Source organism: Jaculus jaculus, chromosome 8 (genome assembly GCF_020740685.1).
Source record: "Jaculus jaculus isolate mJacJac1 chromosome 8, mJacJac1.mat.Y.cur, whole genome shotgun sequence".
NCBI lineage: Eukaryota > Metazoa > Chordata > Mammalia > Rodentia > Dipodidae > Jaculus > Jaculus jaculus.
Window position 1 is genome coordinate 103663285 of NC_059109.1, and position 11039 is coordinate 103674323.

The 11039-nt window shown below is 44.9% G+C and overlaps 1 long non-coding RNA gene across 2 annotated transcripts; it reads left to right on the forward strand.

The window, feature by feature from the left end:
• The first annotated feature begins 349 nt into the window (after window positions 1-349).
• Window positions 350-10559, forward strand: LOC123462947. Of its 2 annotated transcripts, XR_006638583.1 has the most exons (7): window positions 350-577; window positions 880-998; window positions 2925-3518; window positions 5248-5406; window positions 8089-8237; window positions 9151-9370; window positions 9557-10559. It is a non-coding gene; the product is annotated as an uncharacterized LOC123462947 (long non-coding RNA). The 2 variants fall into 2 exon arrangements; XR_006638584.1 differs by lacking the exon at window positions 2925-3518.
• The last annotated feature ends 480 nt before the right edge of the window (window positions 10560-11039 follow it).

Below are 11039 nucleotides of genomic sequence, written 5' to 3' on the forward strand. Positions count from 1 at the left end.
GTGGGCAGGTATTCACAGGTTACCTGCTAGTAATTGATCCTGGTGGCAGCCTAACCCCAGGATAGTGGAGATTGCCCTCTTTGGGTAGGCCTGAATAAGGACTGGCATGCTGCCTCTCTTGGCAGTCTTCCTTTCTCCCCTGCAGTTCCACCATTGTGGGGGTGTCAGATGCCAGTGGGCGGAATTGATGCAGAGGAAGCTGGCATCACTGAACGATGAATGGCCTCCACTGCTTTTGTGCCAAAGGGCTGAGCCTCCCTGGGAGGGAGGACAGGAGAGCTGGCTGCAGGAGGGGAACTCCATCATCTGTGAGAGGGCCTTGGCCAAGCTCAGGGCTGGTGCTGTTGTTTAGAAAGCTGGGGCTGGTGGTCAGAAGCCCAGGAGCTTTCTCTGACAGAGCTGCAGTTGGTCAGCTCAGCATGAGGTGCTCATGATGGAGAACTTATCTGGAAACTTTTGCCACTGGGAGTGGTGAGAGCCTTGTAAGTTTTTAGGTCTCATTCTTAAAGGTGCACTGGTTTGGTAAGAGAATGAAAAGCAGTGTTTGAGGAGCAAACCAACTGGCAAGACTTCTCTGGTAAGTGAAAAAAATTCAGGTTGTGAGTTAGATGGGTTCATGTTTGTGTAAGGCAAGGGGTACACTGAAACCTTTAGAATGCAAAGTATTACCTGGAAGCTCTTTGGAAGAACAGGTCCCAGGGTATAATGTGATGTTTGGTGGGTGGAATGAGTTTGGTGTTCCCTGGCAGAAAGGTGAGATGTAGTTTATATGATACACATGCATGTCTCAAAATAGCACAGAGTATTTTGAATGTACTCATCACAGAAAGAATAAGTGGCAGACATGGTAATTGATGAATTGATTATTCTCCAATGTAGACATGAAGCAAAAGTTGCACTGTATTTCAAACATATGTGCAACTATTATGTGTCAACAAAACCACAGATACCTGCCTTGACTTCGCAGATCTGGAGTGAATATAGTGAAGATTTCCACTGTAAGTGAAAGAAAAGAATGTCCTCTCAGTTCTTTCTAACACCCAAACTGCATGTTTTCTCTGATATGTATGTCTCAGCTTATAATAGCTGCAAATACATATACACGGTGGGGGGAGGGGATCTGGATAAAACCTACTATATAGAATTGTAATCAAGAGTGAATATAGAGAGATGAGCTGGAAGAGAAGGGAGGGATGGGCAAAAGGATACATGTGACATGTACACAGAAGGAAGGAAAATGCAGAGAGGAGGGGGTTGGGAGGGAGAGGGAGAGGAAGAAGGGGAGGAGGGATGGGAATCAATAAAAACATGTTATATCTGAAAATGCCATAAACAAGAAATAATTTTAAAAAACACAAAAAACAATTATTTCTGACTGATATGTCAGCCGATACTGAGGAGTTTAAAAGGAATGGGGGATCCAGGCTTGTAATTGCAACCATTGGGAGGTTGAGGAATAGGATCAGGAATTTGAGATCAGCCTGGGTTGAAAAGTGAGTGTCTGTCTCAAAAAACAAAGTAAAACAAAAGCATGGAGTGTGTGCCATTTTTGCAACTCATAAGTTACTTTACAAACAGTGAAGATCCTGTTTCATTTCAAAGAAAAAATCTGAACGTAAATTCCCATGGAATTGTTGGAAATGCTATTTTTCTGACATCCTTACCTTCTAATTAATTCCATTCTAAAAGCTTAGTATAAACTTGATTAAAAAGCAACCCAAGCCGGGCGTGGTGGTGCATACCTTAAATCCCAACACTCGGGAGGCAGAGGTAGGAGGATTGCCGTGAGTTTGAGGCCACTTTGAGACTCCATAGTGAATTCCAGGTTAGCCTGGGCTAAAGTGAGACCCACCTCAAAAAACAAAAAGCAAACAAACCAAAACAGCAACCCAGGGCAGGAGAGATAGGTCAGTGATTAAAAGTGCTTGCTTGCAAAGCTTGGTGGCCCTGGTTCAATTCCCCAGTTTCCACATAAAGCCAGGTGCACAGTGGGGCATGGATCTAAAGTCCATTTGCAGTGGCAAATTAAAAACAACAATCCAATGGGGATGGACAGGCCCCTGGGCTTCAAGGTCTGAAGTGGGTGGGTTCTGATGTGACTGCTCTCTGCAAGCTGTACTTGGACTAGCATTTGCAGATTTTCTAGAGAATTGTTCTCACATATGGCTGCATTAGAATCAATGGGGAGCTTTAAAAAAGATCTCCGTTCCCTGACTGGATCCCAGATCAGTGCCAGCAGTGTCTTGGCGATGGAATGAACATAGGTACCAGCACCTTTTACAGCCTGCCCAGTGGTTCAGCGCATAGCCAGGATGAAGCCGCCTGCTCTAAGAGGGAATTCTTTGTAGCAATGACATCCAAGTTGCCAGTCACCAAACTTTTTTCTTTTTTAAACTCTTTTTCATTTCTTTCTTTCTCTCTCTTTCTCTTTTTCATTTTTTTCTTTTAAATTGCATTTTGCTGTGATGCTTAGGCTGGTCTTGAACTCCTGGACTCCAGCCACCCTCCTGCCTCAGTGCTCTGGGCAGCCAGGACGCAGAAGAGACTACATATATGAGGCTGCAAATATTTTGTTATAATTCTATTCTTAAAACTCACAGAACACGTACACTTATGCCCATCATTAGAAAGTGTTTTTCTGGGGCTGGAGAGATGGCTTAGTGGTTAAGATGCTTGCCTGCAAAGCCTAAGAAGGCATGCTCGAATCTCCAGGTCCCACGTAGCCGGACACAGATGCACAGTAACAAAAGCGTGCAATGTCGCACATGCACACAGGGGCCACACACATCTGGAGTTTGTTCAAACAAGTTGAAAGACCTTGGCACGTCCATTATCTCTCTCTAAAAACAATAAAAAACAAAAAGAAAGTATTATTTTGTAATAAGTGACTGTTGGTAAATTTGCTCTCTCTGTCTCTCTCTCAGCTTGGGCAGAAGCTTAGAGACAAGAGGACATAACCAGGTGTGTACATCCTGCGAGATGTGACCAAGAGATACTCAAATCCAGACCAATCTGGATGTGGTCCCAGTGACCCAGTCATCACTAGCTTCGCTGTCACGGTGGATGCTGTTTTCCAAGCTGGTGGGAACCTGTCAGTACAGCGCCTTAGCCTGCCCTGGGTTTCCAGAAGCTTCTGTATCTGGGGCTAGAGTGGGTGATCAGTGCGCATTTCAGGCTGAGTTGGCAATCTCAGCAAGCCAGCCTGTTCTTCCTGCCCAAACGCCAGGATTTGTTTGCTATCCCCGACTAGCCACAAACTCGCCCACAAATTTCTCAGAGTCCCTTGAACTCAGATTTCTGTCCACCCTGCCGTGGGCCACGCAGGATGAAGGTCGGATACGTGACTAATTCCCAAACGCCAGGCGCAATCCAGCAGCTGGGTTCCTGGTCCCCACTGGTGCAGAGGTCCCTGAGGGAAGGCGAAGGAGTTATCGCCTCTGGGAACGACGACCTGGGAACAATTTAGCAATCTCTCGCGCCCTCTAGCGGCCTAAACTTGTCATGTCCGCACCAAAAGAGTGAGTTCTTCAATTTATTTGTCGTAAAATCTCAGCCTGCACAAAAGGTTTATAGATTAAGCACTCAAGCTATCTTGAATTTCATTCTTTCCTTCTCATATTACTTAGCAATATGTTTTCACACTTTTCTATGCATTTATCAAGACCAATGTGTCTATTATATATGTACTTATTTCTATATGTGCAGATAAAAATACTGACATATAGGCACACACCTTACCTGTGTACTATGAAACATATGTTCTATAGGCATCTATAAAATGGATTTAAAATGTATATATGCATGCATATTATACTTGCAAATGTAAAAATATCTTAACATTTTATACATTATATACATTTAATTTCCACAATAAAACTTCATTATATAAAATAGTATAAATATCATAAATTTAATAAATAAGTTCCTTCCTATAACATATTTACATAAGTATATTTACATTGGTAACATATTTCTGCATATTATACATAATAAAAGATACAGATGTAAAAAATATGAAAAGGGTCTGTCCTAGTGTGCAGAGTGGATAGGAGCTAGTGATTTATTCCTTGCTGGTGGAGTTTTGATTGTTTTCATTTTCCCCCCATAACACGAACTCCTTGCACACGTGTTTTTGCTCAGCGTGGGACTGTTTCTCTTGACTGTTTCTGCAGAATGATTCTAACTATACATTCATGCCAGAAACTTGACGCTGAGATGCAAAGGCTTGTAAAAGTGAGAAGTGTTAGAAACGGGGACTTTTGTTTTTTGAGCCTAAGCCTCATGTAGCCTAGCCTTGAGCACCCTGTGTCGCCAAATAACCTTGAAGTTTTGATCCTTTGCCTCTATATACCAAATGCTGGGATCCCCCACTTGCACCACCACACCTGGTTTGAATGGTGCTGGGGATCAAGTCTAGGGCTCCACACAGGCTAGCTAAGCACTCTACCAAGCGAGCTACAGCCGCAGCCCCCAGATGGGGAAGTTTTATAAACGTGGAGCCTAAGCAGCAACTGACGGGTGGGAAGAGGAAGGACGGTTTTTACCTGTATTTTGGATCTGGAGTTTTTGTTTGTTTATTTAGTTATTCGTTTTTTAAAATTTTCTAAAAACCATTTTATTTATTTATTGATTTATTTGAGAGACACAGACACAGAGAGAGAAAGAGACAGATAGAGAATGGATGTACCAGGGCCTCTAGCCACTGAAATGAACTCCAGACACCTGTGCCACTTTGTGCATCTGGTTTATGTGGGTACTGGGGAATTGAATCTGGGTCCTTAGGCTTCACAGGCAAATGCCTTAAACACTAATCCATTTCTCCAGCCCTGGTTGTGTGTGGTCTTTGTCAAGGTAGGGTCCCGCTCTAGCCCAGGCTGACCTAGAATTCACTATTTAGTCTCAGGGTGACTTTGAAATCACTGAGATCTTCCTACCTCTGCCTCCCAAGTGCTGGGATTAAAGGCATGTACCACCATGCCTGACTACTTTTAGTTTGGAAAAATGGACAATACTTCTGGTTTCAAAAGTTAAAGACAGCCAGGCTGCATGCCTTTAATCCCAGAACTCAGGTAGGAGGATCACTGTGTGTCTGATGCCACCCTGAGAATACACAGTCAGCCTGAGGTAGAGTGAGACCCTGCCTCAAAACAAACAAACAAACAAACAAACAAACAAACAAACACCCTTAAAGACAACAAAAGCATTTAAGTTACACGCTCTGTCTTCCCTCTTCCTTCTGTCTTCTAGTGACACAGTTCTTCATGGAAGCCAGCCAACATCATTGATCTCTTCTGCACCCTACCTGAGAGAGATTATTTACGTGTTAAAAAGAGAGAGAGAGAAAAAAAGAAGGCAAATCCCCAGTCGTGGAATTCCCTAGGAGAGGAATTTCTGGCTCAATCGCAGGTATCCTCTGAAGGCTTGTCAATCACCTGTGTGTGATTTGTTTCATGGTCACCAGCTCCAGACACATGCATGTTGTGTTGTTGGCCAACAGGGTAAAGGGGGAGACAGTAACTCCGTGTGTTACTGCAGGACATTTCTTCTCAAATACCTGAGAAGAGCTCCCGAGGGCCTGGAACTCCTAATCCTGACCTCATGTGCTGGTCTCCTTGACTGAGAACATTTTCCACTGAGGCTATCTAGAGCTGTTGCTGGGGTCCACGTGCCTCAGGTGCTAGGGGGATTGTGGAGAAGGAGAACCGATCCTTCCTACTGCTCTGCCTTCCCCACTCTCCTCACTTTGAACATAGCCTCCAAGTATAGCCAGTTCCCCAAGCTCCTCTGCCCTCCAGTCTCTGCCATGGCACCCCTGTCTTGGCTATAACAGTCAGAAGCACCGTTATAGAGGGAGATAAATAATACAGAACCCTGAGTGCAGTGCTTCTCTTTCAGCCACTCTGGTGCTGGGTCCCTCAGCCTGCGGCCTTGTGATCCTCTCATGTCCTCAGGCACACCAATTCTCCCAGAGCCAACATAGTGAGCCCATGGGACATTGTGGGCCATGTTTGGTCTCTGCCTATTCTGCCCTGTTCACTTGGAATGCCCATCCCAGATCTAGTCACCCAGGCATAGCTGTTTTTAGTCCTGTGAACTCCCCAAATGTACCCTGTGCCTCTTGCTGGCACCTCTTCTGAGTAGCCTGGCATCTTCTCTCTTATTCTCCCATAACCATGGACAGGGTAGACTCCATGTCTGGGTATCTTTATAACCCAACACAGTACCTGTCTCATGAGCAATAAAAGCCTGGCCAGAGCTGGTGGTGACACCAAAAAACATTGCCTCACGCCTTGTTTCTCACTAAAAGTGCTTCATGAAACCTCAGCTTATCTTCAAGAAAACAAACATAGAAGCAGATTTCTGTCATATGCCTGGGCCAAGCATGGCCTTTCTAGAATCTCCACCTTTTACAGCTGGATCATCTTCAGTTTGAAAACCTAAAAGCCACAAAATTTCAAAATCCAAAACTTTTTGACCCTGACATGAAGCTGAAAAGTGGAATATTCCATGGTGACCTCAGGTGGTGGTCATGGTCCAAGCACAAGTGCACTGAAAACAGTGTGTACAGTTACCATCAAGCAATGCATGCACACACACACACACATACACACACACACACACACACACACACACACACACACGGCATACATGATTTTCATGGAATTTGGGTTCCTTCCCCAAGATAGTTCATGACAGGTAAGCAAATATTCCAAAGTCTGAAAAAAAAAATTCAATCTCTGAAACCCTTTTGGCTCTGAGCATTGTAAGGGTTCCTCAACTGATGCTGACATCATCTGTCTACCTCAACTTCCTCTATTGGCCCCAGTGAAAAAGCCTTGTCTATGTTGAATGGAAAGAAATAAAAATTGAAGACCTATTTGATTTCAGTTCTTGGTTGGTGTTAAAAAAGCTAAGTAGTTCAGATATTTACTGTTCCTTGGTAAGGAGAAGTAGAATGGATGAAGAGTGACTGGGGACATGTTAGTTACTTTCCTTGTTGCTGTGACCTCCTGACAAGAAGCAACTCAAGGGAGTGAGGGTTCGTTTTGTCTTACAGTTTCAGTAATACAGCCCACAGTGGTGGGGGTGGCATGGTGGCAGGGGCACGTAGCATCTGGTCACACTCACCCTGCAGTCGGGAAGCAGAAAGTGATGGGCGCTGCGCTCAGCTAGCTCTCTCCTTTACATTAAGCCTGGGAGCCCAGACCAAAGCATGGTGCTGCCCACAGCTAAGGCAGGTATGGTAGTCAGCTCCGCGTTGCTGGGTTGAACTTCCAAACAGGCACAGTGTATGAGAGGAATGGATTTATTTCAGGCTTACAGATCCAGGGGGCATTCCATAATGGCAGAAGAAGGCGGCACCCTTTCACAGATCTAAGCCGAGAGACAACATTGTCTAGCACCACAAACACACAAGCACAAACAGGCAACAAACAGCAGGGAACTGCAGCAAGCAGCAGGAATCCAGAACTCAGATTGCTCTGTATACCTTTAGGCTAGAAATCAGATCTGCCCCCTAACACACCTAAGGGCTGGACCTCAGGATCCGTCCACAGGGACACCTTCTCCAGCCGCCCACCCAGGCCTAGAGTGGGCATGCTTTGTCTGCAGTCAGAAACATCCTCAACTCTTTTTTTATTTGTTTATTTTTCAAGGGGAGAGAGAGACAGAGAGAGAGAGAGAGAGAGAGAGAGAGAGAGAGAGAGAAAGAGAGAATGATAGAACCACAGCCTCTTGTCATTGCAAACAGAGTCTAGATGTATGGGCTATTTTGTACATCTGGCTTTACATGGGTACTGGGGAACTGAACCTGGACTGCCAGGCTTTGCAAACAAGCACCTTTAACCATGAACCCATGTCTCCAACCCCATAGTCAACTGTTTTTCTTGAGTACTTTTAGATTTGAATTATAGGAAGATTTCAAGGAGTATCCATCTACTTAAACACAACCGTAAGTTTACTTTTAGTATCTCATGTTTGCCTGCCTATTACCATTCCCTCCCTCCCTCTCTCGCTCCACACTCAGGAACCGGGATGGGTGAGGTATTACAGGGTGCCATGGGACTCTGCATGTCCCTGTCTTTTCAGCCGGTGCTACATGGGACCTTGCTGTGACCTCAGTAACCATGGCCAGAGACTGGTGGGCTGAGCCTTGATCCAGCTGCTGGCTGTCCTGGGAGGTCTCCAGCTACTTCCTGGAAGCAGCAGAAACAGTAGCATGTTTGTAGAGCACTGCAGTAAGTGGTGACTTGGCGACAATAAGTATTTCTGGAGGAAAGAAAACAGTTTCTTCTTGTTATTTATGAAATTTGCTGGTGAATCAAATTGTTGTCGTTTTATTGATTGGAGAAAGAGGATGTCAAGCTCTAGGTCCTCAAAAGTGTGAGCTATGCAGTGGGAAGTCATAAGCCTGCAGTGCATCCCATTCCATAGGGCTCTGTGTTCTATACAGGCCTCTGAGGGAATGGTATTTTCCTCCTCTTCGCAGTACACAGCCTGAGCAACTGTATGCTCCTGCCTAGAAAAGGGTGATTCATTCAAGAAAGAGATACTGGTATTGGGTGCCTGGAAATAATGCATCAGAGAAAGTATTTTGGGTTCAAGGAATGGCTCAGTGGTTAAGACACCTGTCTGTGAAGGCCTGTGAAGCCTAAGGACCCAGGATCAATTCTCCAGTACTCACATAAAGCCAGATGCACAAGGTGGTACATGCATCTGGAGTTTGTTTACAGTGGCTAAAGGCCCTGGGGTGCCCATTCTCTTTCTCTTTTTGCCTCCCTCTCTCTTTCTCTCTCTCTCTGAAATAAAAAATAAATAAGATATTTTTAGAAATATATTTTTATTTATTTATTTGCAAGCAGAAGGAGAGAGAGAGAGAGACACTGAGAATGGGCACACTAGGACCTCTTGCCACTGCAAACAAACTCCAGATGCCTGTACCTCTTTGTACATCTGGCTTTATGTGGGTACTGGGAAATTGAAGCTGAGTCATCAGGCTTTGCAAGCAAGTGCCTTTAACTGCTGAGCCATTTTACAACCCAACAATGCATTTTATTTCCAAACTTGACATCTCTGAAGAGGAGAAATATGAAGGAAATGAAGAAAGAAAAGCCAATTCTTTCTTCACTTCTCCACCTCTCCTTCCTCCAGATACCATGAACTTCCCACTTTCTGGGAAAGGTGGGATTACTGTGAGCAACGGCAAAGACCTGACTCTTCAGTCTCCTTTCACTACCAGGAGGGAACTAGTACAGGGGAAGGAGACTCTGTATGGCTCCAGGCACAGTGGAGCAAGGCTGTCACCCACTGGAAGAGAAGGACAGTCTGAAAGCTGGGACCTGGAGATACCACTGCTCTCTTTTGTGCCCAGGTAAAGAAGGGACAGCCACTTTGCCTTTTTAGTGCCTTCCTCTAATTAAATTAATTTATTATTATTTTTTTAGGTAAGGTCTCATTCCTCCTTCCCATATCCCCTCTCCGTGGAACCTCTTCTTCTCTCCAACTAGCCCCTCTTCTATTTTGGTGTCATCATTGTTGTTGTTCTCATATTATATAGGTCTTGTGTGGGTCGCGTCAGCTCCTGTGACGTCATGAATACAACGAAGACAGCATCCGAAAGCACTTCCTTTGGCTCTTACATTCCTTCCGTCACCTCGTCTGCAATGGTCCCCGATCCTTGGAGGGTGTCATAGAGATGTCTCAGTGCTGAACTCTCCACTCTCACTTCTCAGCACTGTGATGAGTTTAGAATTTTCCCAGTGGTCGCCTCCGTCTGAAAAGGGAAGTTTCTCTAACAGAAAGTGAGAGTGGCATTAATATATGGGTATAGACATAAATATTTAGAGGGCATTCTTTTGGGCATAATATATCCATTTAGCCAAATAATAGTAGTAGCTCTTCCTTTGGACTTTTGACCTGCATAACCATAGGGTTTTAACTAGGTTTGAAGCACCTGGTAGGAACTTCCCTGGTAGTGCAGGCCTCAATTCCAATCAGAGAGTTTCTCCTATAGCAGATGTGCCACCATTGTGCCAGCTGGGACACTTTTGCTGGCTGGCCAGCTGGTGAGCTTGCAGGGACCACAGCTCATTATACCCGTTGGTGCTGAATCCTTTCTTTGAATCAGTCATGTAACTTGGCACCCCTGAATTCCTCCAGGGAGATCAGCATTTCTTATTCTAAACTTCCCTGGTAGTATCCTGTGGCAGCATTGACTTCAGCCCCATCATTCATAGTTGTCATGTTCTAGAAAGTTCCCACAAACACAGAATTAACAGAACTCCCAGAGGAGATAGAGAGTTCGGTTTCTGCCAGTCTCTGGTCACATCTTATTCCACCATCAATGCATGTTGCGGGACCTTCTGTTGAAGAGGCCTCAAGTCACACACAATATTATGCCATTAACATCAAACTCACGGCCAATAGCACTGTAACCCACACTGAAGCAAAGTGCATTTGATACCCAGACACTAGGCAGCACTTTGACACCACGCTTGGGACTATTTTACTGATCAATACACCCAATACAATTAAAATGAAAGTGAACCTAACAAGACTGTGCAAAGGCCGCTCACTCACTCGCGCGCGTGCTGTGGACCAAGGGGATGAAAGGTCTTCATCCTGGGCTGAAAATAGGTGTGTTGGGTGGCTCGAAATTTTCATTATTCTCCATGTGGCTTTGAATGACTAGGGAAATTCTGAGTGCAATGATTTGAGGGTTACAAATAAATCTTTTAAAAATTTTTGTTTATTTATTTGAGAGAGACAGAGACAGAGAGAAAGAGAGAGAGAGAGAGAGAGAGAGAGAGAGAGAGAGAATAAGCACGCCAGGGCCTCCAGCCACTGCAAACGAACTCCAGATGCATGCGCTCCCTTGTGCATCTGTCTAACATGGGTCCTAGGGAATTGAGCCTTGAACCGGGGTCCTTGGGCTTCACAGGTGTAGCAGACAGCTTCAGGTTCGCTAAGATGAACTTCCAGACCAGGCACAGTTGTGGAGGAAGGGATTTGTTGAAGCTGACAGATCCAGGGGAAGATCC